General features: G+C 41.9%; 1 protein-coding gene across 4 annotated transcripts in view; it reads right to left on the bottom strand.

The window, feature by feature from the left end:
- dscama (Down syndrome cell adhesion molecule a) overlaps positions 1 to 23,456 on the bottom strand; it is a 187,383-nt gene that overhangs the window by 119,882 nt on the left and 44,045 nt on the right. The gene's annotated exons all lie outside the window — the stretch shown is intronic.

Below are 23,456 nucleotides of genomic sequence, written 5' to 3' on the forward strand. Positions count from 1 at the left end.
AGTAATCCTGGTTTGGGGCTAAACTAGGATCAAGGAACCAGAAACACACAATGTAATCAGTGACACATCACACCCAATAAATCAGACACTAGGATAAATCCACACAGATGTTTACCTACAATGTCAACTAAAACACATGTTATAGCGTATTAATTGGAGAGTATTAAATGTGCAATTCAAGGATTCGAGGAGCCTGTGTCAGACCACATCGTTGCAAAACAAACAAAATAAATGTACAGTGCTACCAAATTCTACAGTTCCATTCAGATATTTCTGAGAGTTCATAAGAGATATAAATAATAGAGAGAATCTGTAGCCTGTCCATAATCTATTAAACACCTGCATGAACACTAATTTCGGCATTTGTAAATATTTCAAATACGCAAAATACGCATTTATTCAAATAAAATATTCAAATAATATAATATTCAATATCAGTTCATAAATTGCAGAAAAACATATTTTTAAATGGCATTAAAATGGCAGGAAATTCTGTGGTGAAGAGGAGTGCATGATGCCTTCCACAGAGGGGGGTTCTCCCACTACAATCCTAGGGATGTGTGAGAGACCCCACAGTGATTGTTCTGTGTGTGTGTGTGTGTGTGTCTCTCAGTGAGACAGAGAGAAAATGGCTGCACAAGGTCACATGGTCTGGCCTCCATTTTGAAGTTTGAATAATGTTTCTGCAGGTTCAACTGCTGCCTGTCATGTGAAAAACACCACACACACACACACACACACACACGCCACAGTGCCGTGAGTGCACACAGGCGAAAGCTTTTAAAAACCAGAATTAAAAAGAAGAAACTGTCTGTCTAACATACAGTGAACTTAATAGCTGTTGAGAGAGAGGAGCTTATCTTCCCACCACAGCTAATATGAGCTTCTCAATGAGATGAAAGCCTCGCTCCCTTTCTTACATTTTTAGTTCAATTTCTCCAGGCAATTTATTTGGAGAGAAAAAAACAGTGTACGCTCTGCAAACGCTATTGGCTAAGCATTCGACAAGTCATCCACCCAATGCACCAATCCGGTGCCTCAGGTAACATCAACTGAGAACCTCAGCAACAACATGGCTATTTACTGTAGGTTCAGGGATGTTATGGAAATCCTGACAGACAAATATTAATACCTCAAACATAAGACATCACATTAAATAGAATTTCATTATTCAATATTAATGGACAGAAATGTTGTTATATATTTGTTCTATAATTTTCAAATATTTCATACATATAGCCTAAATGTACACACTGGTAGGCTCTGAAACCTGAAATTATTTTGCATATTTTATTGCGTGATCGAAAAATTCTAATCAAAGGCATGGACAAGAGCGGTGACACACCAGATCATGTTTCATCATGCCATTTAAAAGGATTCCTCCGCATTTGAACGCTATCACTGGTATTTTAGTTAACACACTTCATTCTGTATTCTGTGTTATAGATTAGCCTGGATTATGCAAAGGACCCTACACACAGATTTATCAATTTAATTCATTTGTGCCCAGAATAATTTTAACAACTGATTCTCCTAGTATTGTATCTCTCTCTGCAGCTGAGAGTGTAACTAAAGGATTATGCAAGCAGCTTCCGAAAGCAAATAGATTTCTACACCTCAGAGAGAGAAAATGCTGGATGTGCACTGTACCACTGTCCACCATACATACACAATGTGCACTTGAGTTGTATGACTAGTCTTTCAGGGTGCATGTTAGGGGGTTGGGGTCCAGGGTGAAACTGACCTTGACATGGGGACACTGTATATCTTTATCAAATAAGAGCTCGCCTGTGATGGGCCACAGTTTTGTTTTTCAAGAATGACACTCCTATATTTACCTAGATTACAATATACACATACATTTACATTATGGTAAATATATTTTGTCATAAATATCTACAGCGGAAACATAATTTGTTGACTGAATTGAAAAACAAAAACAAACAGATTTGATAAATATCTTTAACAAATCAATAAAAAATATATGAGCATGAAAAAATATAAATGCAGTCTTTTAATGAAAATAACATTAAAGACTAATTATATTATCTATACAAAATTGCATTACAAATTTAGCTTAGAAAATGCAACATCAAAATATAAATGTGTCATTGTTTAGTTTAATTTTATTACTTCAGATATGTAGAATATAATAATTAAAAACACTACAACCACCATCATTTGTTTGTATTACACAACGTAACAACATTGTGATCATAAATACATTTTTCATTCATATATCTACTAAAATCCACCTATTTCTGTTATTCGAAAATAGATTAATTACTACTCATGATAAGAAAATCGCCTAATACAAACACCCACAAACAAACCATTAAGGGTCTTACAGTGTAGACACACTACTTAGCATACATCTTCCAGTCATCGTTCTCCATCTGTTCTTCAATACCACATCAAACTCAAGGTCCTTTATTACACAACTTAATAAATACACTTCTAAGAGTAAGACATGACGTGACAGTGCATCTGGATAGGGGAGACTGGGACTGCGTGGGGCGAGATGGGGGCTGGGGTGGGAAGTAGAATTCCCAGAACCCACTCTGGTATTCGGCACAGTGATGTGCCCAGGGATGTCACTATCCCAGCTGCCCAACATGTCTACCTATCTATCAAGGTGATTTCCCCTGGTGGGGAGGTACTGTAACCTTGGAAACACCTTTGGGCAGGTCACCTGACGGCAGGTCATCCTTATCCTGACAGAGCACTTCCCTCCCTGATGAATTAATTAACTGTATTATTCTCTGTTCTGATTAGCATCATGACCTTCGGGGGGTTTCATCATCACTATACACTATCTGCTTTTGACTAACTTGGAAGGGAGAGACGGGAGGGGATGACTGAACTCTTCCTCTGATTAAGTTGATCAAGATTCCTAGATTTTAATATTCAATAATTGAAAGTATGTTGTCAATAAATAATACAGTCTACAGACAGTTTGGATGAGCAAATCAGGCATGTTTTTGAAAGAGGATTTGTTGTGCAGCTGAGGGGGATCTCAGGGCCATGGGACTTGTAACCAAGGTGATTTTGTTTTCTAAGAGCACTGTAAACATTGGTTCACTCGACTGTGCATTACACATGATTCCAATAATTCATACAGATGGGTTGATTTCTGTATCAAAATGGTACAAATTATATATCTGCAGAAGTAGTGAAAAATAATGAGTTTTTGTAATATATTATATACATTTTTATATCTCAATAAATGTATGTAATATATATGCAGAGTTTATTTCCAAAACACTATATCCATTAATTTTTCAGAATTGTGTTGTTTCATCAGAAATGATTGCTTACGTGTGTGTAAAATATTACTGTTCTCAGATTTTTAATTCATAGATTTTAAATGCCTATTCAAATGTTTGTTTTTTTGTCACAAAACACTATATTTTCATTGTTTAGCTGGAATGGAATGTTCATATCCTGTATATTTAACATGAGATGACTGGTAATGGTGTATAGTTTTAGAAAGGTCTGGAACTCACCTTTCTGCTAAGAATAATTATACATTGCTGAGATGTACTTACCTTTGATGACACAAGCTCAAGTACATAATATAACATTATGAAAAGTGGGGCAATAAGGCTTGAAATGACAAATGCTTCTAAATATAGTAACTAAATAGAATTATAAATGACTTACTATAAGAATTCACCTTTATTATATGTGTAAAATAAATATGATCATGCTTAGTTAAAGAAAAATATTGACACTATTTCATTTAACTGACAACAGAGAATTTTCTCCTAAACACCCACTGAGTGGCACAGAGACACCATTCAAATGTGTGCAGACAGCACAAAGTCATTTTGTCCATTTGTGACTAAGAAATTCTATGAAATGATTTACTATTGTTTCATGCTGAGAACTCTAAATCCTGCTGAGAATATCATGAAACCACAACTGTTGGATTCGCTAGACTGTCACCTTTCAAATGCCAGGCTAGTCGTTCAGAGGAAGAGAAAATCTATTATTTGTCCGGATAGGACAGAAAACGTGACACGTCACCCTAATGTAAATGTGGGGTCTGAAACCTGACACTTCAAGTCAGCTCCGTTGAGGGAGTGGAAGCAGAGAGCAGACAAATGGGTATTTCTGGCAGTATAAGGCACGGGACCTTATGACGTTCACAGAGTGTGTACACCAAAATGTCAGTCGGAACCGGTCCAGAACCACTCAAAGTCCCTCATACAGTAGACTTAACATCTAAGAGAAATAACTAATTTACCAACATTTCTGAAAATGGATATGTAGTATTTCGGAATGAAACTCTTCATATATAGTTAAAAATGTAAAGGTCTATTGAAAAGTGAAATCCTTGTGTAAACAAACATACACATCCTACCATGCACACACACGCACACACACAAACATCAGAAGAGCAATGCTTTGATGTCAAATGACGTTTCACTTCTCGCCTACCCCTGAAAATGTGAAAACATGGACCCATTTGTCGTGTCTCCATCAAAGCTCAAGTCATGTTTTTCTTATTTCCTTCTCACTCACTTGACAGTAAATGCAGCGCAGGCAGAGAGAGAGAGGAAGAGAGAGAGAGAGAGGAACAGAGAGGAAGAGAGAGTGTTTGGGTCTTTGCTGTGAATAGGGAAAGTGAGTGGCATGCACGGACAGCCCCTCTCTCTCTCAAAGACGCTGCAGCAGCTGCACACATAAGATAAGAGCAGCCATTCACAGCCTACGCCCCCCCCACCTCCCCGCAAACACACACCTCTCTCCGCCATCAGCCTACTGCAGTTTCCATGCAGATGTCGAGATTGCGGTACGCCATTATCGCCAGTCAAAGGTCGATCTTATGGATCACCTAATGGTGACGTCACCATCATCAACTGTAAGGTTAAACATGGGCAAAATGGAGGGATAGAGGTGGAGATGAGGAGGATGGAGGAATAGCCTTCCCCTCTTTTCTCGCTGACAGAGAGTAATATTGCGGAGACAGAAGCACAGACATTTGTTTCTCTCTGGCTGAGACTGACGCTCGCCTAGTTGTGTGTTTGTCACCATCATCTCTAGCTCCAGTACAATGACATTTTTTCTGCCTTACTTCTCCTTGCTTAGTCTTGCTGCTGCTGCTCTTATATTATGGTTCAAGACTGCTTATATGCTGGAAGTACAACACAAAAAAACAGCAAAGCCTCAAAAGACCAACCAGACAGAAATCATGACTAGAAAATTACTATTTATAGAAAGGCCTAAATACATCTACACTTAAAAAAAGGGTTCCAAAAGGGTTCTCAGGCTGTCCCCATAGGAGAACCCTTTTTTGTTCCAGGTAGAACCTTTTTTGGTTCTAGGTAGAACTCTTTTGTGTTCCATGTAGAACCCTCTGTGGAAAGGGTTTTACATGGGACCTTATATGGTTCAACCTGGAAACAAACAGGTTCTACCTAGAATCAAAGGGGGTTCTTCAAAGGGTTCTCCTATGGGGACAGCCGAAGAACCCTTTTTGGTTCTAGATACACACTTAGAAAAAAAGGTGCTTTGTTTCGAGAAAATGTTGTTTGTCTTGACATTTGTTCTCTGACACCCTGATGCTGGTTAGCAGCACCTGTTCAGACGAAGAGAGTCATAAGTCTCCATCTCGTTCCTGAGCTAATGAGCCCTATCATGACAGATACACTGAGCAACATTACTGTCTGTCTCTGTCGCTGCAGCCTCACTCTGATGTATAGGCAAAGAAAAGGCCTTGTGGGATGAACAGGGTTCATATGTACCTTGTCTTGTCACATGTGTGGCTCGCCGCAAAACAAGAGGGACCCAGAGAAACACTAGTGTAGTTCAAGCCATCGGAAACACCACCATCATAATGTCACAAAAACACACATTCTCCACTCTCTTCCCTTTGACCAAATGAGAAATCAGTGCCTCCAAAACATCCAGTCCACAGAAAGAAATGCTAATTCATGTGTGGTTCCTTCCATGATTAGCTCATGTTGTGTTTATCGCTAATCTATATCTTGGACCGGGGCCACGTGGGACCTGGCGGGGGGGGGGTTGCTGAGGAGTGTTTTTTTAATACTCCACAGTATTTTTGTTTTTGCTCAATCTGATTGGGTGGGTCAGGCAGGGTCTGGCTCTTCCATCACTACTAACACCAAGATACATGTGCCAAACTGCAGCAGCACCTAGGAGCCCTTGCTCAGTGTAAATATTAAGCTGTGCTTAGTCCCCCTCCCACACAACAGCTCGCAGCTCTAATCGTTCTCAGCCCCTAGAGTTTAATAAAGAACAAATTGTGGTTATTCGTGAGCAAACAGCCACAGTGCGGAGGTGGGAGTTTGATCAGTGCAGGGAAGGTGGTGGTGGTGTTGGTGGGGGAGAGAAGGGAATTAATATCTCTGACTTCCTGGGTCTGGGAGTGGAGCAGGGGAAGGATGATAGAATCTAGACTGTTAGAATCTAGCTAACCACATATGGATCTAAATTACATTATTTATCAACACTCACAAATGCTCACTGAGTGTCTACAACAGTATCAGGATCTTTAAAAAATGTCACAATCTAATAGAAGTGCATGGATGATAAAATAGGAGGGACATTTTGGCTTCCCCTCCGCTCTCCTCCTTTACCCCCATGCTTATCATGCTGTGTGCACACTGCCCTGCACACAAATGCATCTCTCCCGTCATGTTCTCATAATGCTTTGTGGCAGCCGCAGTCTGATTCATGTGCACAGGTATTGATTTCCCTCCTTCTCTTTTCTTCTGTGTATCCCTTTATTTCTCCATTTATTTCTCGTGCTAAGCCCCCTGCCACTGGGCGTGGGGGGAGAACCAGCCGTGAGCCTGTGAGAGGAGGATGAGAACACTGGCTACACTAGAAACACTGGCTCCCTCACTCGCTATACAGCACACCATTTATTTTGATTTATCACCTTTATTCTTGAAAGGAACGATCGGCTGCAGAGTACATTCAACCTTAGTTCGAGCCGTGTGTGTCTGTGTCTGAGGTCTGTACATCTGTACAATCACTCGATCCTCCACAGGCCGCCTGACCCATTTTCTGTGTGTATAACAATACTCCAGCCAATCATGGAGAGAAGGAATGACGAGCACTCGAAAAATACTCTTCATCCAGCCTGTCACACGTCAGAGTCCAAACCCTGCCTGTCGACAGAGAGAGAGAGAGAGAAATAGAGAGGCAGAGGTAGAGAGAGGAAGAGAGGAAGAGAGAGAGAAACCTCACACCACCTTCCTCCTCTAACATGGCTACGGCTCCCAGAAACACAGCCATGTTAGTCATTCTCCCTCTCTTCTTTCCCCTTCCTTCTTTCTCTCTGTCTTCAGCACACAGGGACCAGTAAAACCATTATCCCTCCTCCGCCCCAGCCTCCTTCTCAAGGCTGTGCTGCATTCACAAAGGCCTACACTGCTTCCATACTGTCTTACCAAAGGGCAAAACCGACAGCGAGCGTGCTATACTGTATGAACGCTACCCTATACATTCAACACACCATGACACCTGATACCTCTGGGCTACAGTTAAAGTATTATGAGAAATTACTCACTCCCATTTGATCTTCTACTCAACCAGGGTCTACATCAATACAACTGAATTACTATGGACTTTTTGCCTTCTAAAAATGCTGATCTTATACTTAACTGATGAATAGCTACAAAGGCTACAAACCTGAGTTTTATACTAATTTACATATAGTACCAGTCAAGAGTTTGGACACACCTACTCATTCAAGGGTTTTTGTTTAGTTTTACTATTTTCTACATTGTCAAATAACAGTGAAGACATCACAACTATTAAATAACACATATAGAATAATGTAGTAACCAAAAAAAGTGTTAAACAAATTAAAATATATTTTAGATTCTTCAAAGTAGCCACTCTTTGCCTTGATGACAGCTTTGCACACTCTTGGCATTCTCTCAACCAGCTTCATGAGGAATGCTTTTCCAACAGTCTTGAATGAGTCCCACATATGCTGAGCACTTGTTGGCTGCTTTTCCTCCATCTGCGGTCCAAATCTTCCCAAACCATCTCAAATGGGTTGAGGTCGGGTGATTGTGGAGGCCAGGTCATCTGACGCAACACTCCATCATGCTCCTTCTTGGTCAAATAGCCCTTACATATCCTGGAGGTGTGTTGGGTCATTGTCCTGTTGAAAAACAAATGATAGTCCCACTAAGCGCAAACCAGATGAGATGGCTTATCGCTGCAGAATGCTGTGGTAGCCATGCTGGTTAAGTGTGCCTTGAATTCTAAATAAATCACAGACAGTGTCACAAGCAAAGCACCCCCACACTATCACACCTCCTCCTCCGTTCTTCACAGTGGGAACCACACATGCGGAGATCATCCGTTCACCTATTCTGTGTCTCACAAAGTCACGGTGGGTGGAATCAAAAATCTCAAATGTGAACTCATCAGGCCAAAGGACAGATTTTCACCAGTCTAATGTCCATTGCTCGTGTTCCTTGGCCCAAGCAAGTCTCTTCTTATTGGTGTACTTTAGTAGTGTTTTTTTTGCAGTATTTCAACCATGAAAGCCTGATTCACACAGTCTCCTCTGAACAGTTTATGTTGAGATGTGTCTGTTACTTGAACTCTGTGAAGCATTTATTTGTGCTGCAATCTGAGGTGCAGTTAACTCTAATGAACTTATCTTCTGCAGGAGAGGTAACTCTGGGTCTTCCTTTCCTGTGGCGGTCCTCATGAGAGCCAGTTTCTTCAAGGCGCTTGATGGTTTTTGCAACTAAACTTGAAGAAACTTTCAAAGTTCTTGAAATGTTCCAGATTGACTGACATCCATGTCTTAAAGTAATGATGGACTGTCGTTTCTTTTTGCTTTTTTGAGTTGTTCTTGCCATAATATGGACTTGGTCTTTTACCAAATAGGGCGATCTTCTGTATACCACCCCTACCTTGTCACAACAACTGATTAGCTCAAACGCATTAAGAAGGAAAGGAATATGGTGTTGAACACAGCTGAGCGTTCAACACCATAGTGCCCTCAAAGCTCATCAATAAGCTAAGGATCCTGGGACTAAACACCTCCCTCTGCAACTGGATCCTGGACTTCCTGACGGGCCACCCCAGGTGGTAAGGGTAGGTAACAACACATCTCCTGTACTCCCTGTTCACTCATGACTGCACGGCCAGGCACGACTCCAACACCATCATTAATTTTGCCGATGACACAACAGTGGTAGGCCTGATCACCGCCAATGACGAGACAGCCTATAGGGAGGAGGTCAGAGACCTGGCCGTGTGGTGCCAGGACAACAACCTCTACCTCAACGTGATCAAGACAAAGGAGATGATTGTGGACTACAGGAAAAAGAGGACCGAGCACACCCCCATCATCGACGGAGCTGTAGTGGAGCAGGTTGAGAGCTTCAAGTTCCTTAATGTCAACATCACCAACAAACTAACTGGTCCAAGCACACCAAGACAGTCCTGAAGAAGTCACGACAAAACCTATTCCCCCTCAGGAGACTGAAAAGATTTGGCATGGATCCTCAGATCCTCAAAAGGTTCTACAGCTGCACCATCGAGAGCATCCTGACTGGATGCATCACTGCCTGGTATGGCACTCGGCCTCCGACCGCAAAGCACTAGAGGGTAGTGCGAACGGCCCATTACATCACTGGGGCCAAACTTCCTGCCATCCAGGACCTCTATACCAGGCGGTGTCAGAGGAAGGCTCTAAAAATGGTCAAATACTCCAGCCACCCTAGTCATAGACCGTTCCCTCTGCTACCGCACGGCAAGTACCGAAGCACCAAGTCTAGGTCCAAGAGGCTTCTAAACAGCTTCTACCCCCAAGCCATAAGACTCCTGAACATCTAATCAAAAGGCTACCCAGACTATTTGCATTATCCCCCCCTCTCTCTTTTACACCGCTGCTACTCTCTGTTGTTATCATTTATGCATAGTCACTTTAATAACTCTACCTACATGTACATATTACCTCAACTAACCGGTGCCCCCGCACATTGACTCTGTATACCCCCCTGTGCATAGTCTCGCTATTGTTATTTTATTGCTGCTCTTTAATTACTTGTTACTTTTACTCTTCTTATTACTCATATTTCTTTTAACTGCATTGTTGGTTAAGGGCTTGTAAGTAAGCATTCCACAAATTAACAAGGCACACCTGTTAATTGAAATGCATTCCATGTGACTACCTCATGAAGCTGGTTAAGAAAATGCCAAGAGTGTGCAAAACTGTCATCAAGGCAAAGGGTGTCTACTTTGAAAAATCTCAAATATAATATTAAATATATATATAATCAAATATATTGATTAACACTTTTGAGTAAGTCCAAACTTTAGACTGTATATATATATATAATATTAAATGGTGTTGCTCCAACGCATTACAAAATGTAATAATGATATTAAATATATTTATATTGTATATATTGTGTGGTGACTTCATGGCCCCAGTGACAGAGCGGACTGTTTACACACCGGCTGCCATGTTCCCTGTGGTGTCTTCACTGTGTCCATGGTGACAGACAGACCAGTAACAATACACCAGGGGGAAACTGGCTCTGGCTGGGCCTCAAACGAATGCTACAACATGACTCCACTGAGTGAGTGAGTGAGTGAGTGAGTGAGTGAGTGAGTGAGTGAGTGAGTGAGTGAGTGAGTGAGTGAGTGAACACCAGCCCTTGAACACATGATGATAACAGCCTGGCTTTGACAAAACTCTTGATATTTACTTCAAAGCCACATTACACACAGCCAATTAAGCACCATGGTGTGGTTGGCTTGTCTCCCTCACAGCAAACACCAGACAGGTGACACACGACTGACAAGCTGGCCACTAAACGACTTGGAAATGTCAACGAAGCATGAGCGATCAACTGAAATACAACAGATAGATAGGCAACTCCCAACCAGAAGAATAAATCAGCTTGTATGAATACCAATAAAACAGGAATAAGAACAACATGAATAGTGTGTTGTTTCTGAACACCATTATAGCACATATATTTTGGGTAGATGACTCAACAAGAAATACAACACGTTCGGGTGTAATACATACAGTCAGACACCCTATATATACTGATATTATCAGGACGCTACTAAGACAACTGATGGTAGATTTTCAATATTGATTGGATGACTTCCCATCTCATTATGTATCTTATCACTTTGCTCCTAAGTACAAGGACAGAGAGTGACTGTGGAGTGAGAGGTAAAGAGAGAGAGAGAGATGGGAGGGGGGAGCAGAAAAGGGCTATGTACTATGATGGCCGATGGCCCTGGTGTGTGGCTCGTGTGTGGAATGAGAAAGAGTGTCTAGAGCGTGTGTGTGCGTGTGCCTCTCTGCAGTGCTGGGGTCCGGCCCCACTCGTGCTGAATGCAGAGGAGGCCAGATCAGGCCATGGCAAAATCCCTACAAGGCCTTCCTCAGTGACTGCAGCACAGCACAGCCCTCAGCCTGCACCTGGGGAATGGGGCAACATTGCTAGGGCTGTGTCTCTCCCTCTGAGGCAACAGCAGCAGAATCAGAAACCCAACCCGACATAAACACATCCAATAAGAACACTCATTTTGGTATTGCTGGAGAATAAGTGTTGGGGTTGGTTTTACAAATAGAATGTCAATCAATAAAATATCAATAGAATTTAGAGTTTACTTCTGCATGAAACAAAAACGGTTTTGTCAGAACCTATCTATGCAACAAATATGCATTCTTGCAATATGAGAATTTCTTTTGAGGTTTCAGTTGAATTCGACCCTCAGTATCAGCATAGTAGACACAGGAAGAGCTTGCCACCAATATCCATTTCATTAATTGGTACTGATACTGACCTTGAATATAGTGTATATTATCGAGTGTATTTCTTTAATTCTCATGTGTACTCTACAGAGGGTGTATTTCTTTTATTCTTGTGTGTACTCTACAGAGGGTGTATTTCTTTAATTCTCATGTGTACTCTACAGAGGGTGTATTTCTTTTATTCTTGTGTGTACTCTACAGAGGGTGTATTTCTTTTATTCTTGTGTGTACTCTACAGAGGGTGTATTTCTTTTATTCTTGTGTGTACTCTACAGAGGGTGTATTTCTTTTATTCTTGTGTGTACTCTACAGAGGGTGTATTTCTTTTATTCTTGTGTGTACTCTACAGAGGGTGTATTTCTTTTATTCTTGTGTGTACTCTACAGAGGGTGTATTTCTTTTATTCTTGTGTGTACTCTACAGAGGGTGTATTTCTTTTATTCTTGTGTGTACTCTACAGAGGGTGTATTTCTTTTATTCTTGTGTGTACTCTACAGAGGGTGTATTTCTTTTATTCTTGTGTGTACTCTACAGAGGGTGTATTTCTTTTATTCTTGTGTGTACTCTACAGAGGGTGTATTTCTTTTATTCTTGTGTGTACTCTACAGAGGGTGTATTTCTTTTATTCTTGTGTGTACTCTACAGAGGGTGTATTTCTTTTATTCTTGTGTGTACTCTACAGAGGGTGTATTTCTTTTATTCTTGTGTGTACTCTACAGAGGGTGTATTTCTTTTATTCTTGTGTGTACTTTACAGAGGGTGTATTTATTTTATTCTTGTGTGGATTTATTTTATATGACTGCATTGTTGAGCATTTCACTGTACTGATTATACCTGCAGTGCCTGTGACAAATAAACTCTGGTTCGATTTGGTACTATTAGACATATCTCATAATATCCCTTGTCTAAGTCTGACTCACCAACAGTAAAGGTAAGAAGACTGAATCCATGATGAGATTCATAAAATGGTTCTCAGAAGGACCAAATCTATAAAACAGTTGCGGATGCAAGGTACCCTTCACTATTGGAATGAAAACATTCCAGAGCTTAGAACCAAGAACGATACATAACAGGATTGATCCTGCATTCTGCTTTTGCAGCCAGCCAGCCACACTGCAGAGCAGAGAAAATATAAATGTGTGGGTGTCATTGCTTTATCCGCACCTATATCTTCACCCATATCTTAGTGAGAATCAGCTGCTTATCAGAGGGGAGCATGTAGCTATAGACACAATTTAATGGGATATGGGCCTTACTTTTCTCTCTTCAAATCAATTGCTCTAATTCCTGCCACACGATCATCACTTCTTTCCATCTAAAATAATGTTACCATATTGTTTGTGTTTTGAACCAAGTCATGAAAAAAGGTTAAGTGTAATAATCCATCATCTATTAGATTCACCAGCGGTCATCAACTCTGAGCATGGAGAGCTACAGTATATGGTGTGCAGCTTTTTGTTCCAGCCCTGCATTAACCATCTGGTTTAACTAGTCAAGGTCCTGATAAGCAGTAAATTGTTTCAATCAGTTGTGTACTGTAAGACAGTGCTGGGCTGCAACAAAAGCCTGCACGCCAGGTAGTTCCCCAGTACAAAAATCGAATCAAATCAAATTGTATTTGTCACATGCGCCGAAGAGAACTTTACCGTGAAATGCTTGAGCAATTCCCAGCAATGAGTTTAAAAATAAAAATAGTAACACAAGAGGAATAAAATAAAATACACAAGAATGGAGCTATATACAGGGAGTACCAGTACCAGATCAATGTGGAGCTATATACTTAAAATTTTTATTTATTTATTTCACCGTTATTTAACCAGGTAGGCTAGTTGAGAACAAGTTCTCATTTACAACTGCGACCTGGCCAAGATAAAGCATAGCAGTGTGAGCAGACAACACAGAGTTACACATGGAATAAACAATTAACAAGTCAATAACACAGTAGAAAACAAAGGGGGAGTCTATATACAATGTGTGCAAAAGGCATGAGGAGGTAGACGAATAGTTACAATTTTGCAGATTAACACTGGAGTGATAAATGATCAGATGGTCATGTACAGGTAGAGATATTGGTGTGCAAAAGAGCAGAAAAGTAAATAAATAAAAACAGTATGGGGATGAGGTAGGTGAAAATGGGTGGGCTATTTACCAATAGACTATGTACAGCTGCAGCGATCGGTTAGCTGCTCAGATAGCTGATGTTTGAAGTTGGTGAGGGAGATAAAAGTCTCCAACTTCAGCGATTTTTGCAATTCGTTCCAGTCACAGGCAGCAGAGTACTGGAACGAAAGGCGGCCAAATGAGGTGTTGGCTTTAGGGATGATCAGTGAGATACACCTGCTGGAGCGCGTGCTACGGATGGGTGTTGCCATCGTGACCAGTGAACTGAGATAAGGCAGAGCTTTACCTAGCATGGACTTGTAGATGACCTGGAGCCAGTGGGTCTGGCGACGAATATGTAGCGAGGGCCAGCCGACTAGAGCATACAAGTCGCAGTGGTGGGTGGTATAAGGTGCTTTAGTGACAAAACGGATGGCACTGTGATATACTGCATCCAGTTTGCTGAGTAGAGTGTTGGAAGCCATTTTGTAGATGACATCGCCAAAGTCGAGGATTGGTAGGATAGTCAGTTTTACTAGGGTAAGCTTGGCGGCGTGAGTGAAGGAGGCTTTGTTGCGGAATAGAAAGCCGACTCTTGATTTGATTTTTGATTGGAGATGTTTGATATGAGTCTGGAACGAGAGTTTGCAGTCTAGCCAGACACCTAGGTACTTATAGATGTCCACATATTCAAGGTCGGAACCATCCAGGGTGGTGATGCTAGTCGGGCATGCGGGTGCAGGCAGCGATCGGTTGAAAAGCATGCATTTGGTTTTACTAGCGTTTAAGAGCAGTTGGAGGCCACGGAAGGAGTGTTGTATGGCATTGAAGCTTGTTTGGAGGTTAGATAGCACAGTGTCCAATGACGGGCCGAAAGTATATAGAATGGTGTCGTCTGCGTAGAGGTGGATCAGGGAATCGCCCGCAGCAAGAGCAACATCATTGATATACACAGAGAAAAGAGTCGGCCCGAGAATTGAACCCTGTGGCACCCCCATAGAGACTGCCAGAGGACCGGACAGCATGCCCTCCGATTTGACACACTGAACTCTGTCTGCAAAGTAATTGGTGAACCAGGCAAGGCAGTCATCCGAAAAACCGAGGCTACTGAGTCTGCCGATGAGAATATGGTGATTGACAGAGTCGAAAGCCTTGGCAAGGTCGATGAAGACGGCTGCACAGTATTATCTATCTGGTACTGGTACAGGGAGTACCAGTACCAGATCAATGTGGAGAGGTATTTGGGGTAGATATGTACATGAAGGCAGGGTAAAGTGACTAGGCATCAGGATAGATAATAATGAGGTATTTGAGATATATATGTTCATGAAGGCAGGGTAAAGTGACTAGGCATCAGGATAGATAATAATAAGGTATTTGAGATATATATGTTCATGAAGGCAGGGTAAAGTGACATCAGGATAGATAATAATAATAGTCAAATAAAGAACAGAGCAGCCAGGGTTGACCTACAACTACTGACATAAACAATGCACTTTAATGCAATGCAACTCCTACCCACTGTCTTCTTAAATGTGTGTATTTTCCACGGTCATTAGCACATCTTTCCACGCATGCAGACACTGAAGCTCTTTGAGTGGTGTATCGTTAGGTTCTGCACAGCAACCTAGCCTAAAGTGGGCCTAACCCCAGTGAGACTTACAGGGAATGGTTAAAGGGGGCCTGCTGCCTGCGCTTCATGGTACACCTCTCCAAACAGAAATACTACTATCTATAATTCATACTACCAGATACAGAAAAGCTACATTTGTGAAGTTTTTCATGTCTAAGTGTTGATATTCTCATTTTTAACTCGTTAAATATTTAAAAGGTGGGCTTTGGCGGCCCATCGAAAATAAGAGTAGGGCTTGGTGATCTGTCTAGAGCCACCAGTCAACATGGATACCACATACACACAAACACACACACACACACACACACACACACACACACACACACACACACACACACACACACACACACACACACATATTCTTTCACACACACAGACTCTTTAAATTGCACTTCATATGCATGAGCCATGAAGAATGGGGAGAATGGATGGTGGGTTTGTGCATTGAGACGTGGATAAAGATTATTTGCTCATGGATTCGTAGACTTCCGTCATTTATTATTAAGCATGGAGAAGAGCGCTGGATTGGTGGCGGCAACATTTTTCTGATCGTGTTCACATACGGATTTTAACAGTGGAAAGTAAACACTGTTGTCAGTGAAGTTCATCTTAGAAAGATAGCTAGGAAAAAGGCACATTTAGTCTTGCATTAGAAAATGATGGCATTGCATCCATACAGTACATACTTGTAATTCATTCATTTGAACAATCAATCAATCATTCAAACAGTCAAGTATTAGTTCTAGGGAAAAAATGTAACTCAACATTATGAAAAATATGTATTCCATAAACCATAACCCTGTATCTCCTCAGCTCCAAAAGATCCCTGCGGCAAATCCATTTATGGACAATTAAGAGATTGTTGCTTTCACCTCAGTGGACAAATTGAAAAACGTCAACAAAAAAGAAATCACTGCATTTGCCCTCCGTTCAAAATCCAAAACAACATTAGCTTTGTCTATTGAGTTTGTTAAATGCCCGACATAAAGTGAACTTGCCCCCGGGGGCTAGGAAACAATCGAGTAGACAAGCAACGCAGACCGAGTAGACGAACAAGGCAATGGCTCCCATCACCAGAGAACCGGGTCAATAGCACTGAAGCTAAGTGACACCACAGGGTTGCCATGCCCTCCTCCCTGCTCTCGTGGAAGACTCTCATCCAGCCTGGGTCAGCAGGGAAATAGGGACACTCTGTCATGGGGTCCGACGGACGTGAACACACAACAAAAGTTAACGAGCTGGTTGCATGGCTGGAACAGGGGCATGGGCGCTAATCTACTAGTCTAGTCTGACCTCAAAAGGCCTTGCAGACAGACAGCGCAAAGCACATCCACACATCCCTTGAGTCAAAACTCTTAGCTATCTCAGAACTATGGCCTTATTTTCTTGCAGTGAGATAATCACTTACCAGACTGGTTTTGTGAAGATTTTTACATAACATGTTCTCTATATACAGTTCAAGTTGGAAGTTTACATACACCTTTAGCCAAATACATTTTTACATTTAATTCTAGTTAAAATTCCCTGTCTTAGGTTAGTTAGGATCACCACTTTACTTTAAGAATGTTAAATGTCAGAATAATAGTAGAGAGAAGGATTTATTTCAGCTTTCATTTCATTCATCACATTCCCAGTGGGTCAGAAGTTTACATACACTCAATTAGTATTTGGTAGCATTGCCTTAAAATTGTTTAACTTGGGTCAAACATTTCAGGTAGCCTCCCACAAGCTTCCCACAATAAGGTGGGTGAATTTTGGCCCATTCCTCCTGACAGAGCTGGTGTAACTGAGTCAGGTTTGTAGGCCTCCTTGCTTGCACATGCCTTTTCAGTTCTGCCCACACATTTTCGAAAGGGTTGAGGTTAGGGCTTTGTGATGGCCACTCCAATACCTTGACTTTGTTGTTCTTAAAAGCCATTTTGCCACAACTTCGGAAGCATGCTTGGGGTCATTGTCCATTTGGAAGACCCATTTGCGACCAAGCTTTAACTTCCTGACAGATGTCTTGAGATGTTGCTTCAATATATCCACAGAATTTTCCTGCCTCATGATGCCATCTATTTAGTGAAGTGCACCAGTCCATCCTGCAGCAAAGCACCTCCACAACATGATGCTGCCACCCATGTGCTTCACGGTTGGGATGGTGTTCTTTGGCTTGCAAGCCTCCCCCTTTTTCCTCCAAACATAACGATGGTCATTATGGACAAACAGTTCTATTTTTGTTTCATCAGATCAGAGGACATTTCTCCAAAAACTACGATCTTTGTCCCCATGTGCAGTTGCAAACCATAGTCTGGCTTTTTTATGCCGGCTTTGGAGCAGTGGCTTCTTCCGTAGTCAGCTCAGCAGTCAGCTCAGCTATCCCATTGAGACCGTGTCTCTGCCTCGACATAGGTTGGGAAAAAACTAAACATGGCGGTGTTCGCCTGAGCAATCTCACTAGGATAAAGACCTCCTCTGTTCCTGTCATTATTGAAAGAGATCATGATACCTCACATCTCAAAATAGGGCTACTTAATGTTAGATCCCTTACTTCAAAGGCAATTATAGTCAATGAACTAATCACTGATCATAATCTTAATGTAATTGGCCTGACTGAAACATGGCTTAAGCCTGATGACTTTACTGTGTTACAGTGCCTTGCGAAAGTATTCGGCCCCCTTGAACTTTGCGACCTTTTGCCACATTTCAGGCTTCAAACATAAAGATATGAAACTGTATTTTTTTGTGAAGAATCAACAACAAGTGGGACACAATCATGAAGTGGAATGACATTTATTGGATATTTCAAACTTTTTTAACAAATCAAAAACTGAAAAATTGGGCGTGCAAAATTATTCAGCCCCTTTACTTTCAGTGCAGCAAACTCTCTCCAGAAGTTCAGTGAGGATCTCTGAATGATCCAATGTTGACCTAAATGACTAATGATGATAAATACAATCCACCTGTGTGTAATCAAGTCTCCGTATAAATGCACCTGCACTGTGATAGTCTCAGAGGTCCATTAAAAGCGCAGAGAGCATCATGAAGAACAAGGAACACACCAGGCAGGTCCGAGATACTGTTGTGAAAGAAGTTTAAAGCCGGATTTGGATACAAAAAGATTTCCCAAGCTTTAAACATCCCAAGGAGCACTGTGCAAGCGATAATATTGAAATGGAAGGAGTATCAGACCACTGCAAATCTACCAAGACCTGGCCGTCCCTCTAAACTTTCAGCTCATACAAGGAGAAGACTGATCAGAGATGCAGCCAAGAGGCCCATGATCACTCTGGATGAACTGCAGAGATCTACAGCTGAGGTGGGAGACTCTGTCCATAGGACAACAATCAGTCGTATATTGCACAAATCTGGCCTTTATGGAAGAGTGGCAAGAAGAAAGCCATTTCTTAAAGATATCCATAAAAAGTGTTGTTTAAAGTTTGCCACAAGCCACCTGGGAGACACACCAAACATGTGGAAGAAGGTGCTCTGGTCAGATGAAACCAAAATTGAACTTTTTGGCAACAATGTCAAACGTTATGTTTGGCGTAAAAGCAACACAGCTCATCACCCTGAACACACCATCCCCACTGTCAAACATGGTGGTGGCAGCATCATGGTTTGGGCCTGCTTTTCTTCAGCAGGGACAGGGAAGATGGTTAAAATTGATGGGAAGATGGATGGAGCCAAATACAGGACCATTCTGGAAGAAAACCTGATGGAGTCTGCAAAAGACCTGAGACTGGGACAGAGATTTGTCTTCCAACAAGACAATGATCCAAAACATAAAGCAAAATCTACAATGGAATGGTTCAAAAATAAACATATCCAGGTGTTAGAATGGCCAAGTCAAAGTCCAGACCTGAATCCAATCGAGAATCTGTGGAAAGAACTGAAAACTGCTGTTCACAAATGCTCTCCATCCAACCTCACTGAGCTTGAGCTGTTTTGCAAGGAGGAATGGGAAAAAATTTCAGTCTCTCGATGTGCAAAACTGATAGACATACCCCAAGCGACTTACAGCTGTAATCGCAGCAAAAGGTGGCGCTACAAAGTATTAACTTAAGGGGGCTGAATAATTTTGCACGCCCAATTTTTCAGTTTTTGATTTGTTAAAAAAGTTTGAAATATCCAATAAATGTCGTTCCACTTCATGATTGTGTCCCACTTGTTGTTGATTCTTCACAAAAAAAATACAGTTTTATATCTTTATGATTGAAGCCTGAAATGTGGCAAAAGGTCGCAAAGTTCAAGGGGGCCGAATACTTTCGCAAGGCACTGTAAATGAGGCCTCACCTCCTGGCTACACTAGTGACCATATCCCCCGTGCATCCCACAAAGGCGGAGGTGTTGCTAACATTTACGATAGCAAATTTCAATTTACACAAAAAAATGATGTTTTCGTCTTTTGAGCTTCTAGTCATGAAATCTATGCAGCCTACTCAATCACTTGTTATAGCTACTGTTTACAGGCCTCCTGGGCCATATACAGCATTCCTCATTGAGTTCCCTGAATTCCTATTGGACCTTGTAGTCATAGCAGATAATATTCTAATTTTTGGTGACTTTAATATTTACATGGAAAAGTCCACAGACTCACTCCAAAAGGCTTTCGGAGCCATCATCGACTCAGTGGGTTTTGTTGTCTCTGGACCTACTCACTGTCACAGTCATACTCTGGACCTAGTTTTGTCCCATGGAATAAATGTTGTGGCTCTTAATGCTTTTCCACATAATCCTGGACTATCGGACCACCATTTTATTACATTTGCAACTGCAACAAATAATCTGCTCAGACCCCAACCAAGGGACATCAAAAGTCATGCTATAAATTCACAGACAACACAAAGATTCCTTGATGTCCTTCCAGACTCCCTCTGTCTACCCAAGGATGCCAGAGGACAAAAATCAGTTAACCACCTAACTGAGGAACTCAATTTAACCTTGCGCAATACCCTAGATGCAGTTGCACCTCTAAAAACTAAAAACATTTCTCATAAGAAACTAGCCACCCTGTATACAGAAAATACCCGAGCTCTGAAGCAAGCTTCCAGAAAATTGGAACGGAAATGGCGCCACACCAAACTGGAAGTCTTCCGACTAGCTTGGAAAGACAGTACCGTGCAGTATCGAAGAGCCCTTACTGCTGCTCGATCATCCTATTTTTCCAACTTAATTGAGGAAAATAAGAACAATCCAAAATTCCTTTTTGATACTGTCGCAAAGCAGCATTCCCTAAGAGAGGATGGCTTTCACTTCAGCAGTAATACATTCATGAACTTCTTTGAGGAAAAGATCATGATTATTAGAAAGCAAATTACGGACTCCTCTTTAAATCTGCGTATTCTTTCAAAGCTCAGTTGTCCTGAGTCTGCACAACTCTGCCAGGACCTAGGATCAAGAGAAACACTCAAGTGTTTTAGTACTATATCTCTGTGTGTGTAAGTGGCAGTAATAAAGCCTCTCTTGAAAAAGCCAAACCTTGACCCAGAAAATATAAAAACTATCAGCCTATATCGAATCTTCCATTCCTCTCAAAAATGTTAGAAAAGGCTGTGGCGCAGCAACTCACTGCCTTCCTGAAGACAAACAATGTATACAAAATGCTTCAGTCTGGTTTTAGACCCCATCATAGCACTGAGACTGCACTTGTGAAGGTGGTAAATTACCTTTTAATGGCACCAGACTGAGGCTCTGCATCTGTCCTTGTGCTCCTAGACCTTAGTGTTGCTTTTGATACCATCTATCACCACATTCTTTTGGAGAGATTGGAATCCCAAATTGGTCTACACGGACAAGTTCTGGCCTGGTTTAGATCTTATCTGTCGGAAATATATCAGTTTGTCTCTGTGAATGGTTTGTCCTCTGACAAATCAACTGTAGATTTCGGTGTTCCTCAAGGTTCCGTTTTAGGACCACTATTGTTTTCACTATATATTTTAACTCTTGGGGATGTCATTCAAAAACATCATGTTAACTTTCACTGCTATGCGGATGACACACAGCTGTACATTTCAATGAAACATGGTGAAGCCCCAAAATTGCCCTCGCTAGAAGCATGTGTTTCAGACATAAGGAAGTGGATGGCTGCAAACGTTTTACTTTTAAACTCGGACAAAACAGAGATGCTTGTTCTAGGTCCCAAGAAACAAAGAGATCTTCTGTTGAATCTGACAATTAATCTTAATGGTTGTACAGTCGCCTCAAATAAAACTGTGAAGGACCTCAGCGTTACTCTGGACCCTGATCTCTCTTTTGATGAACATATCAAGACTGTTTCAAGGACAGCTTTTTTCCATCTACGTAACATTGCAAAAATCAGAACCTTTCTGTCCAAAAATAAAGCAGAAAAATTCATCCATGCTTTTGTCACTTCTAGGTTAGACTACTGCAATGCTCTACTTTCCGGCTACCCGGATAAAGCACTAAATAAACTTCAGTTAGTGCTAAATACGGCTGCTAGAATCCTGACTAGAACCCAAAAATGTGATCATATAACTCCAGTGCTAGCTTCCCTACACTGGCTTCCTGTCAAGGCAAGGGCTGATTTCAAGGTTTTACTGCTAACCTACAAAGCATTACATGGGCTTGCTCCTACCTATCTCTCTGATTTGGTCCTGCCTTACATACCTTCACGTACGCTACGGTCACAAGACGCAGGCCTCCTAATTGTCCCTAGAATTTCAAAGCAAACAGCTGGATGCAGGGCTTTCTCCTATAGAGCTCAATTTTTATGGAATGGTCTGCCTACCCATGTGAGAGACGCAAACTCGGTCTCAACCTTTAGGTCTTTACTGAAGACTCATCTCTTCAGTGGGTCATATGATTGAGTGTAGTCTGGCCCAGGAGTGTGAAGGTGAACGTGAAGGTGAACGGAAAGGCTCTGGAGCAACGCACCGCCCTTGCTGTCTCTGCCTGGCTGGTTCCCCACTTTCCACTGGGATTCTCTGCCTCTAACCCTTACTAGGGCTCTTTCATACCGTCCCTAGGAGGGGTGCGTCACTTGAGTGGGTTGAGTCACTGATGTGATCTTCCTGTCTGGGTTGGCGCCCCCCCTTGGGTTGTGCCGTGGTGGAGATCTTTGTGGGCTATACTCGGCCTTGTCTCAGGATGGTAAGTTGGTGGTTGAAGATATCCCTCTAGCCTGTGCTTTGGCAAAGTGGGTGGGGTTATATCCTTCCTGTTTGGCCCTGTCCGGGGGGGGTCATCGGATGGGGCCACAGTGTCTCCTGACCCCTCCTGTCTCATCCTCCAGTATCTATGCTGCAGTAGTTTATGTGTCGGGGGGCTAGGGTCAGTTTGTTATATCTGGAGTACTTCTCCTGTCCTATCCGGTGTCCTGTGTGAATTTAAGTATGCTCTCTCTAATTCTCTCTTTCTTTCTCTCTCTCGGAGGACCTGAGCCCTAGGACCATGCCTCAGGACTACCTGACATGATGACTCCTTGCTGTCCCCAGTCCACCTGGCCGTGCTGCTGCTCCAGTTTCAACTGTTCTGCCTGTGATTATTATTATTTGACCATGCTGGTCATTTATGAACATTTGAACATCTTGGCCATGTTCTGTTATAATCTCCACCCGGCACAGCCAGAAGAGGACTGGCCACCCCACATAGCCTGGTTCCTCTCTAGGTTTCTTCCTAGGTTTTGGCCTTTCTAAGGAGTTTTTCCTAGCCACCGTGCTTCTATACCTGCATTGCTTGCTGTTTGGGGTTTTAGGCTGGGTTTCTGTACAGCACTTTGAGATATCAGCTGATGTACAAAGGGCTATATAAATAAATGTGATTTGATTTGATTCCTTGCTGAGCGGCCTTTCAGGTTATGTCGATATAGGACTTGTTTTACTGTGGAAATCTTTTGTACCTGTTTCCTCCAGCAACTTCACAAGGTCCTTTGCTGCTGTTGTTCTGGGATTGATTTGCACTTTTCACACCAAAGTACGTTCATCTCTAGGAGAC

Source organism: Oncorhynchus tshawytscha, linkage group LG30 (genome assembly GCF_018296145.1).
Source record: "Oncorhynchus tshawytscha isolate Ot180627B linkage group LG30, Otsh_v2.0, whole genome shotgun sequence".
In the NCBI taxonomy this organism is placed as follows: domain Eukaryota; kingdom Metazoa; phylum Chordata; class Actinopteri; order Salmoniformes; family Salmonidae; genus Oncorhynchus; species Oncorhynchus tshawytscha.